The following is a 12818-nucleotide window of genomic DNA, read 5'->3' as shown; positions in this document are numbered from 1 at the left end:
AGACTCAGAGAAAGGAAGTGACTTTCTCAAGGTTACACAGTTTAGCAGATCCAAGATAATGATCTCAAGCTAGACACACAAACTCTGCTCTTTTCCCAATAATATACCATACTACAAGCAATTGTTCTCTGGTCCCTACAACTCCTGGACTAAGGCAAGAAAGAGGGTTTATATTTATGAAGTTTCAACATTAGCATTTTGGCCTATGGGGGTTTCTGGAGTTCTCCATTATAGGGATTTGGAGTACAATGAATCATAAGGCATTTTTTGGCATGTAACATACCTTTTTCAAAGATCTATTTATCCCCTGTAAGTTAATGTTTTTGTCCACAACATGCCATGCAAAGTAACTGTCCCCAGCCCACCTCTCTCCCCCGGCTTGGTCCTCTCGCAATTCTCATCTCTGTACTTATGGTGCATCCCAAGGTGAAGCCTGTAAAGTTTCTCTTGGGAAAGGTCCCAGTCCCTTCCCTTGGGCCTAGAAAAATAAAATTTTATTTTAAGGTATATTATGCATAAATAAAAGAAACAGAAATGGAAGGAATATGAATGAGAATATGCAATAATAGATAATACCTTGCTTGCTTTTCTCTATATATAAACCCTTTAGTTTACTTTTGCCTGTTTTTAAAGTTTATGTGAATGGAATCACATGCTATGTTTTCTTTTCTTGTCTCATTTCTTTCACTCAATATTATGTGTATGAGATTCATTGAATATATTGGGTATGGAAGTTATGCATTCATTCATGTTGCTAATCATTTTATTGTACAAATATAGAGAAATATAGCATATTTTATGAATTTATGTGTCCTCCTTACATAAGGGCAATGTTAATCATCTATTCATTTTTTCAATTTTAGTTTATGTGCAGTGGAAGTGAGCATGAGCATTGGTTTCTTCGTTTGTAAAGTGGAGATAACAGAACTAGCTAACTCATCAGTTTGTTGTGATAATTAAATAAGACAGACATAGGTTTAGCATTCATAGTATCTGGTTCGTTTTTTTATTATTTCCACAATGAGAGGCTTTAATATACAGAATATGTGGTTTCGGAGTCACAGATACTTGACATTGATTTCTAGTTCCATTGTTTCTTTCCTTTCTCAAGTATCAGTTTGCTTGTCGGCAAGATAGAAATGAGTAATATTCCACAACCAAGTTTTGTCATAGGATTGCTGTTAAAAATGCAGAATATCTGGCACATGGTAGGCACTTGGTGTAGTTTGTTGATCTGTACTTCATTTTTAAAAAGTATTCTAAACTGTAGTGCTTAGAAATCACACTGATGATGAGAGAGTATCGATTTCCCAGTTTAACATGGAGAAATAGAACTGGAACTCTGTGTGTATGTGAGTATATGTGTGTCTGTGTGTGTGTATGAGAGAGAGAGACAGACGCACACACACACACACATACAGAGAGAGAGAGAGAGAGAGAGAGAGAGAGAGAGAGAGAGAAGGGGAGTGAAAGAGAGAAGTGATTCAAGGAGACATAGTGAGACTGTTTTTCTGTGTGTGGCTTTACAGTCAGAGACCTTGCCTAGAAGCATGGAGGAAGAACGCTTGTGAACTAGAGCCTATAAAAGCAATTTTTAAAAATGCTAATCCAAGATGTAGTTTTTCCCAGGGTTGGGGTTCTGATGAGTGATTTGAGTGAGAAAAGTGTAGTTATTGCTACATTTGTCTCAGTGTGACAACCGGGCATGAACTACACACCACTGAATGGGAAGAGTTACCCTTGGAACACATGCTGACTAATCAGAAACAATTTTGCCAGATGTTATTAATGGCAGAAAAGCTCCCCTTTCCTCCTCGGGAAGTTGACTCAACCTTTTCAGAACTTTCTGTTGGTTTTGATGGCTGACAAGGAGGGTGAGATATGGAACTCTTTTATATCCTCCCAAATAAGTTCTATCCTAGTAGGATGGGTTTTCTATTGTGCTTCTTTTGTGTCCTAAAAGGCAGGACCTGAACCTTATCCACTGAGCTGGGTGATCCTTAACAAACATACATCAAATCCTGAAGAGAGTTCTGGCTTTTTCTCTACACTTTTCTTCTCCCGTTATCCCCCCTACCCCTTGCTGTACCCAACTCCACTTTATCTCCCAGATGTGAATAAAACAGCTACTGAGAAGCTGTGATATCACTGAGTATAAAAGGCTAACCAAAGGCCAAAGGAAGGCTGGACTCTTCCATTAGCTCACTTTTGGTAAGTCACTTCCTTTTTCTGGACCTCACTTTTACCATTTGTCAAATGGGAATAAGACACTTCCCAGTTCTCATAGGGTCGCTGAGGAAATTTGCAATACAAGTTGTGCAAACCGAAAGCCTTCGGTATACCTAAGGCATAATAAAAACAACCAATACTTATTGACTCATTAAGTGTTTACTATGAACTTGGTACTCTTCTAAACTCTTTATTCACAATAATTTGCTTAATCTTCACAACATGAGGCAAATATGATTGTCATCTTAAATGTATGGAAGAATTAGGTGAGGCTGAGAGAGGTGAAGTTACTTGTCTAGTAAGTGGGAGAGCTGAGTTTAAAGTCAGAAAATTGGACTGTCTATACTCTTATCCAGTTTGCTATTCTGTCTCTTTGCTTTTATTACTACATCACTCATGCCTTCTCATTTACTAAATTTCAACTCAAGTCCCATCCCTTCAGAAAGACTTGTCTAACCACTCCAGCCATTAGCTAAATACCCCCTCCTGAGTTTTTAATGATGCTTTGTTACTAATTTGATGCCTAACCCTATTGCCTTATGATTCCCAACATACTTCTACTTGAGTTTTTATAGATGTTAAGCTCATTTGGTCAGATATATTGTAAGCTTACTGTGAATGCATGTTGTATCTCATACTTTGGTATCCCCCATAGTATTGAGGATAAGGTAAAATGAAGAACTTTCAGAAACAGAAGGACTCTGAAAGATTTTTTAGTCAAGGCTCTCTTTAAATAATTGTCTGACTATGGCAAAATAAAAAAAGTAGTAGAAACAGGATGATCATCTTTCTTGCACCTAATGGTGTACATTTTTATTAGTGCAGCTCATGAGTGGTTGGTTAATTCATGCATTTCTTTGACCAACAGTATTGTGGTATTATATATGTTATATGTTATAATGTTATAACAAGCAGTGAAATAAAACAGAGTGAAAACAGAAAGGGATCATAACAAAGTCCCTGCCCTCAAGGATATTACAACTTAGTAAGGGAAGGTGGATACGTATATTAGTACATGGGACAACATATTTAAGAAAATATTTAAGTATTTAAGTAAATATGTGTAGGAAGTGTGGGGAGACACAAAATTGGAGCAAAAGGTAAAGCAGCCATGGCAATTTTCCTGGATGAGGTGAATCTGGAGCTAAATGTTGGCCATTGAGTCCATGCTTATTAGAAGGCCAAGGTGAGGAAGCATTTCCAGTAAAGAAAGTAGTATAAGCTATTTGACATGGAAGTGTGAAATCATTGAAGTCCTTATATATCACACTAAAAATTTTGGATTTTATTCTATAATTATTAGGAAGACAGTAGAGGATTATTTTAGCAGCAGTTAGAGAATGGGCTAAAAGGGAACAAAGCTGCAGGGGACAGGGAGACCAATTAAAAGACCAGACATATGAAGGGAGAACTAATTAGAATACTATGTAGATGAAGGTCTTAACTAAGGCAGCAGCATGGAAGATTGGGAGGAAAACACAGACAGGACATATATTAACAAGAGAGAAAAAGAAGGGCTTAGTTGCTAGCTGAACATGTGGAGGGTGAATTGAAGGGAGAAATCTAAGAGTATGCATGTGCAAGTTTATTACAGCTTAGGTGACTGGATAAATGGTGGTGTCATTCACTGAGATTGAGAACACAGGATGAAAAACAAAATTGGAGGAAACAACTATGAGGATAGGTTTGGACATGGTGAGTTTTAGATTTCTGAGAGTATACAGGTAAATATTTTAAGTAGGCAGACAGTTATATGGGACTGAAGTCAGGAGAAAAGGTTGGGCACTATCTCATTTAACCCTCACAAAGAGTTTATGATTTAGGAAACATATTTGCCCCCATTTTACTAATGAGGAAAACACGGCTTAGAAGAGGTTAAGTAATTCACACAGTTAGTAAGTGGCAGAGCCAGATTTAAACCCAGGTCAGTCCTACTTTAAAACTTGCATGCTCAATCACTGCTGTAAATAAAGTACTGGCAGTGGATGTGATTGTTGAAGGTACACGTATAGACTGTAAAAATAAGAGGGTCAATAGGTGAAACCTCTAGGCACAACAAACTTCTAGGTGTATGAAGAAAAAAAGAATACAGAGGGGACTGAGAAGGAACTATCAAAGAGGTAAGAGGAGAAGCTTGCATGAGAGGTATGGCAGAAGCTGAAAGTAGACCACAGTCAAAGGCCATGGAGCAGGGGTCAAATAAGCAAGGTTGTTGCAAAGAGACCTCAGGATCCAGCAATAAGGAGGTTGTTGATACCTACTAGAGCACCCTCAGAGGAGTGGTGAGAGTATAATCTGGAGTGCAGCAGATTGTAAAGTGAGGGAATTGAGAGAATGATGTGATACCCTGTTGAGGTGCTTATCAGTAATGAGGAAGGGAAAGACAGGGTGGCAGTCTGAGAAAGACGCAGAGTAGAGGAATATTTTTTTCCAACTGGGAAGTGGTTGGGTGGAGTGGGATACATGGTTTGAGGAGTGGGCAAAGATACAGAATATCAAATATGGGGGAAAAAAACAGGGGTCTGACACATTAAAAGCACTGCCAAGTGCAGCACTAAAGGCCTCGCTGAGGATGGAGCACATGGATTTGTAGGTGCCCTAATGCGTCTTGTTGCATGATAGCTGTAGCCCCACTTAACAGCTTTATTGTGGGAAGGACACCACACCAAATTTGTTCTCAAACTTTTTCCAGCCCAATGGTCCTGAAGGATATGACATGAATAACTAACAATTTCTGTGCACTTACCATCTCCAAGGCACTGTTTTAAATGTTTTACATATGTTAACTCATTTAATCCTTGCAACAACCATAGATTTTAAGAGCCTGTTTTCATATCCATTTTACAAGTAAAGGAACTAGAACACATTATTTCTGAGGGCTCTGTTCTGTTCCATTGGTCTATATCTCTGTTTTGGTACCAATACCATGCTGTTTTGGTACCAATACCATGCTGTTTCGGTTATTGTAGCCTTGTAGTATAGTTTGAAGTCAGGTAGCATGAGGCCTCCAGCTTTGTTCTTTTGGCTGAGGATTGACTTGGCAATGTGGGCTCTTTTTTGGTTCCATATGAACTTTTAAGTAGTTTTTTCCAATTCTGTGAAGAAAGTCATTGATAGCTTGATGGGGATGGCATTGAATCTATAAATTACCTTGGGCAGTATGGCCATTTTCATGCTATTGATTCTTCCTATCCATGAGCATGGAATGCTCTTCCATTTGTTTGTGTCCTCTTTTACTTCACCGAGCAGTGGTTTGTAGTTCTCCTTGAAGAAGTCCTTCACATTCCTTGTAAGTTGGATTCTTAGGTATTTTATTCTCTTTAAAACAATTGTAAATGGGAGTTCACTCATGATTTGGCTCTCTGTTTGTCTATTATTGGTGTATAAGAATGATTATGATTTTTCCACATTGATTTTGTATCCTGAGACTTTGCTGAAGTTGCTTATCAGCTTAAGGAGATTTTGGGCTAGCAAACGGAGGAGACAGGATTTATACAGGAGTGGTCTAAGTATGATTCCATGCTTATAACCACAATGCTGTAACTATGACTCACTATAAGGCAGTGATTATCCACTAAGGCTAGAGTGTGTGTGGAGTTTAGCTCCCACTTACAAGTGAGAACATGCAGTATTTGGCTTTATGTTCCTGTGTTAGTTTGCTGAGGATGATGGCTTCCGGCTTCATCCATGCCCCTGCAAAAGGCATGATCTCATTCCTCTTTATGACTCCATAGCATTCCATGGTACATATGTGTGTATTTTCTTTATCCAGTCTACAGTTGATGGACATTTAGGTTGATTCTATGTTTTTGCTATTGTGAATAGTGCTGAGATGAACATATGTGTGCTTGTGTCTTTATGGTAAAATAATTTACATTCCTTTGGATATATACCCAACAATGGATTGCTGAGTCTATTGGTAATTCTGTTTTTAGTTATTTGAGGAATTGCCACACTGCTTTCCATGATGGCTGAACCAATTTACACTCCCACTAGCAGAGTATAATCGTGTCCTTTTCTCTGCAACCTCGTAAGCATCTGTTATTTTTGGACTTTCAGTAATAGCCATTCTGACTGGTTATTGTGGTGTGGATTTGCATTTTTCTAATGATTAGTGATATTGACCACTTTTTCATATGCTTGTTGGCTGCATGCGTATCTTCTTTTGAAAAATGTCTGTTTGTGTCCTTTGCTCACTTTTTAATGGGGTTGTTTGCTTTTTGTATTCAAATTTATGTCCTTTTAGATTCTGAATATTAGAACTTTTTCAGAAGTACACTTTGCAAAAATTTTCTCCCATTTTGTAGGTTGTCTGTTTACTCTGTTTGATAGTTTATTTTGCTATACAGAAGCTCTTTAGTTTAACTGTATCCCATTTATCAATTTTTGCTTTTGTTGCAATTGCTTTTGGCATCTTTGTCATAAAATCTTTGCCAGTTCAAATGTCCAAAATGGTATGTCCTAGGTCTTCTTCCAGGGTTTGTATAGATTTAGGTTTTATGTTTAAGTCTTTTATCCATCTTGAATTAATTTTTGTATATGGTATAAGGAAGGGGTCCACTTTCAATCTTCTGCCTATGGCTAGACAGTTATCCCAGCACCATTTATTGGGGAGTCCTTTCCCTATTGCTTGTTTTTGTCAGCTTTGTTGAAGGTCAGATGGCCGTAGGTGTGCAGCATTATTTCTGTGCTCTCTATTCTGTTCTATTGGCTTATTTGTCTGTTTTTTATCAGTAACATGGGGTTTGGTTGCTGTAACCCTGTAGTATAGTTTGAAGTTGAGTAAGTAATGTGATGCCTCCTGCTTTGTTGTTTTTGATTAGAACTGTCTTGGCTATTTGGGCTCTTTGTTGGTTCTATATGAATTTTAAAATAGTTTTTTTCTAGTTCTGAGAGGAATGTTATTTGTAGTTTGATTATTTGTAGTGTTATTTGTAGCACTGAATCTTTAAATTGCTTTGGGCAGTATAGACATTTTAATGATATTGATTATTTCTATTCACAAGCATGGAATGTTTTTTCTGTTTGTGTCATATCTGGTTTCTTTGAGCAGTGTTTTGTAATCCTCATTGTTGAGACATTTCATTTCCCTAGTTAGCTTTATTCCTAGGTATTTTATTCTTTTGTGGAAATTGTGAATGGGATTGCATTACTAATTTGGCTCTTAGCTTGGATGTTTTTGGTGTACAGAAATGCTACTGACTTTTTATGCTGATTTTGTATCCTGAAACTTTGTTGAAGCTGCTTTTCAGACCCAGGAGCTTTGGGGCAGAGACTATGGGGTTATCTGGATACAGAATCATGTCATCTGCAAACAGGGATACTTTGACTTCCTCTCTTCATATTTGGATGCCTTTTATTTCTTTTTCTTGCATGATTTCTCTGGCTAGAACTTCTCATACTATGTTGAATAGGAGTGGTGAGAGAGCACATCCTTGTCTTGTGCCAGTTTTCAAGGGGAATGCTTCCAGCTTTTGCCCATTCAGTATGATGTTGGCTGTGGGTTTATCATAGATGACTCATTATTTTGAAGTATGTTCTTTCAATGCCTAATTTGTTGAGGGTTTTTAATATGTAGGGATGTTGGATTTTGTCAAAATATAAAGGCTGTTTTTGATGAGGTGTTCAGAGAAAGCCTCAAAGTGACATTTGAACAGAGAGTCGAATGATGTGAAGGAATCAGCCATGAGAATAAATCTAGCAGAATGGAGTTCTTGGCAGACTAAATAGCAAGTGTAAAGACCATGAAGTGGGAACACATTTGACTTGTCTGAGGAACAGCAAGAAAGCCACTGTGGCTAGAGCAGAGTGAAGGAGGGGAAGAGTCATGCCAGATGAGACTTGTAATGTGAACAAAAACTAGTTTTTCCTCTTCTGTAAACTGTGGATACTTATAGAGCTGGAGTAAGGAATAAATGAGATAATGCATGTAAAAATCCTGATACAATTCCGGCACATGGCAGGTGCTCAAAAGCTAATATATGCCATCGTTGTTATTGTTATCAGACCGATCATGCCTAGTTTTGCCATGCAAGTGGCAGAGTTTGAATTAGAAGTATGAGTCAGAGCAGGAGCCTCTTGGTGGAGCAGGCAGAGACAAGCGCATGAGCAGAAATGAAGTAGCCATAAGTAGGAAGCAAAATCTACATACTTCATTGGCACAAACAGACTAGAGTGGTGTCACACAGAATGACTGATATTTAATATGGGGGAGAAAGACTGGAACATTGACAACAGGGCTGGAAACCATTAAATCAAGATGGCTCACAAGGAGAAGATCACTAATCTGAGAGTCAGGAGGCTTTGTCTTCACATCCATAAAATAGAAAAGGTAACTACTACATAAAGTTGATAGGATTAATGAAAGCACCTAACACAAAGCTGGGCATGTAAGAAGGGTAGAAAATGTGGCCAGATGAAAATTGTTAAGAACTAGGATGCATGAAGAGGCTTCTTGGGCTAGATAATAGAGAACTCTGTTGTCCATGCCATATTTGCTCCACAGGTGCAAGTCTCAATTGCTAAATGGCATTCATAATGATTGCTTCACACTCCTTCTGTTTTCATCCTCATTTGTTTCTTAAATTCATGACTTTATATTCTGACTGCAGTCCACTGACTCTGACCCCATCAGAATTCAGTATTATTCCACACATTCTCTTCCTGCATTTGGACCCGTGGCATGCCATTTTGGTTTTGTATGCACCTCTGGTCTCCTGTGCAACTGTACTGTTTAAGAGGAAAATGAGGATTCCTTGGACTTGAAGAATCTACCCTCAATCCTGGTCCCTTAATAAGACAAGGAAGAAAGAGAGTGAAATGCGGGCATCTGTCCATACAGGGGTTCCACCATCATCACAGGACCAGCTCATTATCCCCAGATGCTCGCTGTTCCTGAATCCATTTAATAATGAGGTTGACTCAATACTAAGCCTCTGCACTCCACCCCCACCCACTATACATAAATTTTTAACTGTTTTGTACTTAGGGTAGAAAGGGAAAAAGGAAGATATTTATTTGGCACTTCTTGTCTCAGGCAAGAATTAGTCTGCACTATAGGGCAGATAAATTAGTTTTAAAAAATTAGTAGAGTCAGCTATCAACAAAGTCAGTAGAGCAGAGCCAGGAGGAATGATACAAGAGACAAGTCATTTTAATACTTTCTGGAGCTAAGTGGGGCATAAAAACATAGTTTGAAAGTATTTTGAATTAGGGGATTCAGTTTGTGCCTAACATCTGTCCAAACCTGCTTCTTGTCCTCTGAGTCAGAGTTAATCTGATCTTGGCTTAAAACACCTGGAAAAAGAAATTAACCAGCTAGATCACTGCTGCTTGGGAATATATTATACCAGGAACCAGAATAATCAAGAAGAATGTATTAGCCACATCATTCTGGAAGACCTGCTGTTTGAGGTTTGACAACTCTGTAAAAACAATAACCACTGGACTCTGGGCTCTGGCAAACAGATTCCCAGTCCATTATACAACACTGAGGAAACTGTATAGCATTTTGAGTCTGAATAAGGACAAGATTTTCTGTAAAATTATTTATTTCTCTGTACTCCATTTAGGCTATTTGTTTATGCATGGGGTTGATGTGTGTAGCTGTGGCTTGCTAAGATAGTTGAAACTGTTTAAAAGCAATGTTCACATTGATATGGAACTCATATCAATATGATGGCAAAGGGTCTGGTATATGTTATCTTGTGAAGAGATGCAGGATTGGAGTTTCAGGAAATGATGGAATCACCTAGGTCTCTAGAAGAGAGGGAAGATAGGAGTATAAAAAAACCTATTTTAAATTCCAGTAAAAATTCTGGCTGAAGATCAAGGCACGTTGGAAATTAACCAGCAGATCTGGGGAGTTACATATAACCTAAGCTGTCTGGCAATTTCAAAAAGCAACTATTCCTGGTGTAACCCTATTAGCTGACACTTGAGACAATATAAAATGCTGTCACCTTGCCCTTGCACTATTCCTGCCAGAAAAGATCTAAGGCCCTTTCATAATAGTCACTTGCTAAGGTCCAAGAATAGACTGTCTTTCAGGTATACATCTCACTTTGTTACAAGGCAATCATGTTGACACACATTTTCTGGAAGGCATGTTCTGGGAGAAAATAAAAAATCTTAGAAATATTAATGGGTTTTGATCTAGCAATCCCCACTCTGAGACTCCAGCCTAAGGAAACATAAAAAAACCCATGTATTTAGGGAGTTTTGTCAGAAAACATTTTTAACCTGCAGTATTTAAAAGAATATTTACTGTTCCCCAAATGCCATTCAAATGCATGTATTGTCTATTGTTTGGGGATGGGAACTAGTTTTGCAAAAAAATACCTAATGTCGTATAACAATGCCCCAGTGATCTTGCTGGTTAAAAATACAGTATTTTTGGCCATAAAAAAATATAGTAGGAGAAAACTTTTGAAGGTGATGGATGTGTTTATGGCATTGACTGTTGTGATGATTTCATGGGTATATATTTATCTCCAAACACATAAAGTCATATACAATAAAAATGTACAGCTTTTTGTATGTCAATCATACCTGAATAATGTGGTTCAAAAATGCTATACATATACCTTTATGCATACGATTGTTAATTACAGCAGTGAGGATTTTCATAGTAATACGTTTCAAACAATCTTAATGTCCAATAACAGGAAAAGACTAAATGAATCATGTTGTGATGCAATATTATGCAGCCAGTAAAATGATGTTTACATAGTGTTTTAAAAATGAAATTAGACTATGTTTCTAATGTAAAGTTACATAAAAATTATACAATTGTACATATAATATAAACGTAATTATGTAAACACATTATGTATTGTGCGTTAATGTATGTATGTATGTATGGAAAATATATTAGAAGGAAATATACCTAAACATTAACAATGATTATCATTGTTTAACAGGATTGTAAGAGATTTGTATTTTCTTCTTTATTTTGTGCATTTTTCCTAGAAGCAGAGTGTATATTGATTGTTAACAGGGTCTGGAGGAGGCGGGGAGATTGGGGATATGTTAGTCAAAGGGTACAAAATTTCTATTAGACAGAAGTAATAAGTTCAAGACATTTACTGTAAAACATGGTAATTATAGCTAACAACAATATATTGTATACTTGAAAATTATTTAAGACAGTAGGTTTTAAGTGCTCTCACCATGAATAACTGAAAAGTGTATGAGGCAATGCACATGTTAATTAGCCTCACTTAGACATTCCACAATGTGTTTCTGTTTCAAAACATCATGTTATACACTGTAAATATATACATTTTTGTCAATTTTGAAATAAATTTTAAAATAGATATTAAAATAAAGAATCATGTTACTATCAATCTCATGACTGTATTACTTTTTATGACCATAAGGATTTTGCAGATATAATCAAGGTCCCAAAATAGTTGATTTTGAGTTAATCAAAAGGGAGCTCATTCTTTCTGGGTCTAACCTAAACAGGCAAACCCTGTAAAAGCAGTAAGCATTCTCCTCTTATCTTGAAGGAAGAAAACAAACATCTATGTTGTGAACTGCTTAAGGAAAATACTTGACTGAAAGAACCAACAGAAATCCCTAGCAGACACTAGTAAGAAAACAAAGACCACAGTCATACAACTGCAAGGAACTGAGCTCTGCCAACAACCTGAATAAGACTGGAAGAAGATCTTGAGGCCTAAATGAGAAGCACAGGATTGGCCAGAACCTTTATTGTAATCTAGTGAGAACTGAGCAGAGCAAAAGATCCAATTAAGCTGACTCCTGACACATTGAAATTGTAAGATAATAAACGAATATTGCTTTAAGTTGCTAGGTTTATGGTAATTTGTTTTGCAGAAAACGATAACTAATGCAAAAATAATCAAATGATCAAACTTAATATTACTACTAATAATATGCCTCCTTATGTTATACACTGAGGAAAATACATTACCAATGCAGCCTTCTGTCAAAAATGTTTAACCAGGAACTAATCATTAGAAAACTACCAGACATACCCCAGTTGTGATGTATTCTGTCAAACAACTGGCCTGAATTTTTAAAAAATATCAGAGTCACAAAAGACAAAAAAGGACGGGATACTGCTTTGATTAAAGAAGACTAAAGAGACATGACAACTAATTGCAATACATGACCCCTGATTAGATTTTAGATAAGAAAAAAAAGACAGGTGTAATAAAAATTATTAGGACAAATGAGGAGATTTGAATATAGGTAATAGTATTATATCAATGTTAAATTTCCCAATTATGATGATCATATTAAGGTTATGTAAGGGAATGCCCATATTCTTAGGATATACATGCTCAAGTACTTCATGAATACAGGTCAAGCATCATGATGTCTAGAATTAACTCTCGGCAATGCGTGCTCTTTTTTGGTTCCATATGAACTTTAAAGCAGTTTTTTCCAATTCTGTGAAGAAACTCATTGGTAGCTTGATGGCGATGGCATTGAATCTATAAATAACCTTGGGCAGTATGGCCATTTTCACGATATTGATTCTTCTTATCCATGAGCATGGTATGTTCTTCCATTTGTTTGTGTCCTCTTTGATTTCACTGAGCAGCGGTTTGTAGTTC

At 37.0% G+C, this 12818-nt stretch overlaps 1 non-coding gene across 1 annotated transcript; it reads right to left on the bottom strand.

Annotated features, from left to right (window-relative positions):
• Positions 1–780: 780 nt before the first annotated feature.
• Positions 781–885, bottom strand: LOC115898855. The gene has a single exon (XR_004058516.1). It is a non-coding gene; the product is annotated as a U6 spliceosomal RNA (small nuclear RNA).
• Between the last annotated feature and the right edge of the window lie 11933 nt (positions 886–12818).

Source organism: Rhinopithecus roxellana, chromosome 7, assembly GCF_007565055.1.
Source record: "Rhinopithecus roxellana isolate Shanxi Qingling chromosome 7, ASM756505v1, whole genome shotgun sequence".
In the NCBI taxonomy this organism is placed as follows: Eukaryota; Metazoa; Chordata; class Mammalia; order Primates; family Cercopithecidae; genus Rhinopithecus; species Rhinopithecus roxellana.
This window is presented reverse-complemented; position numbering and strand designations above follow the sequence as displayed.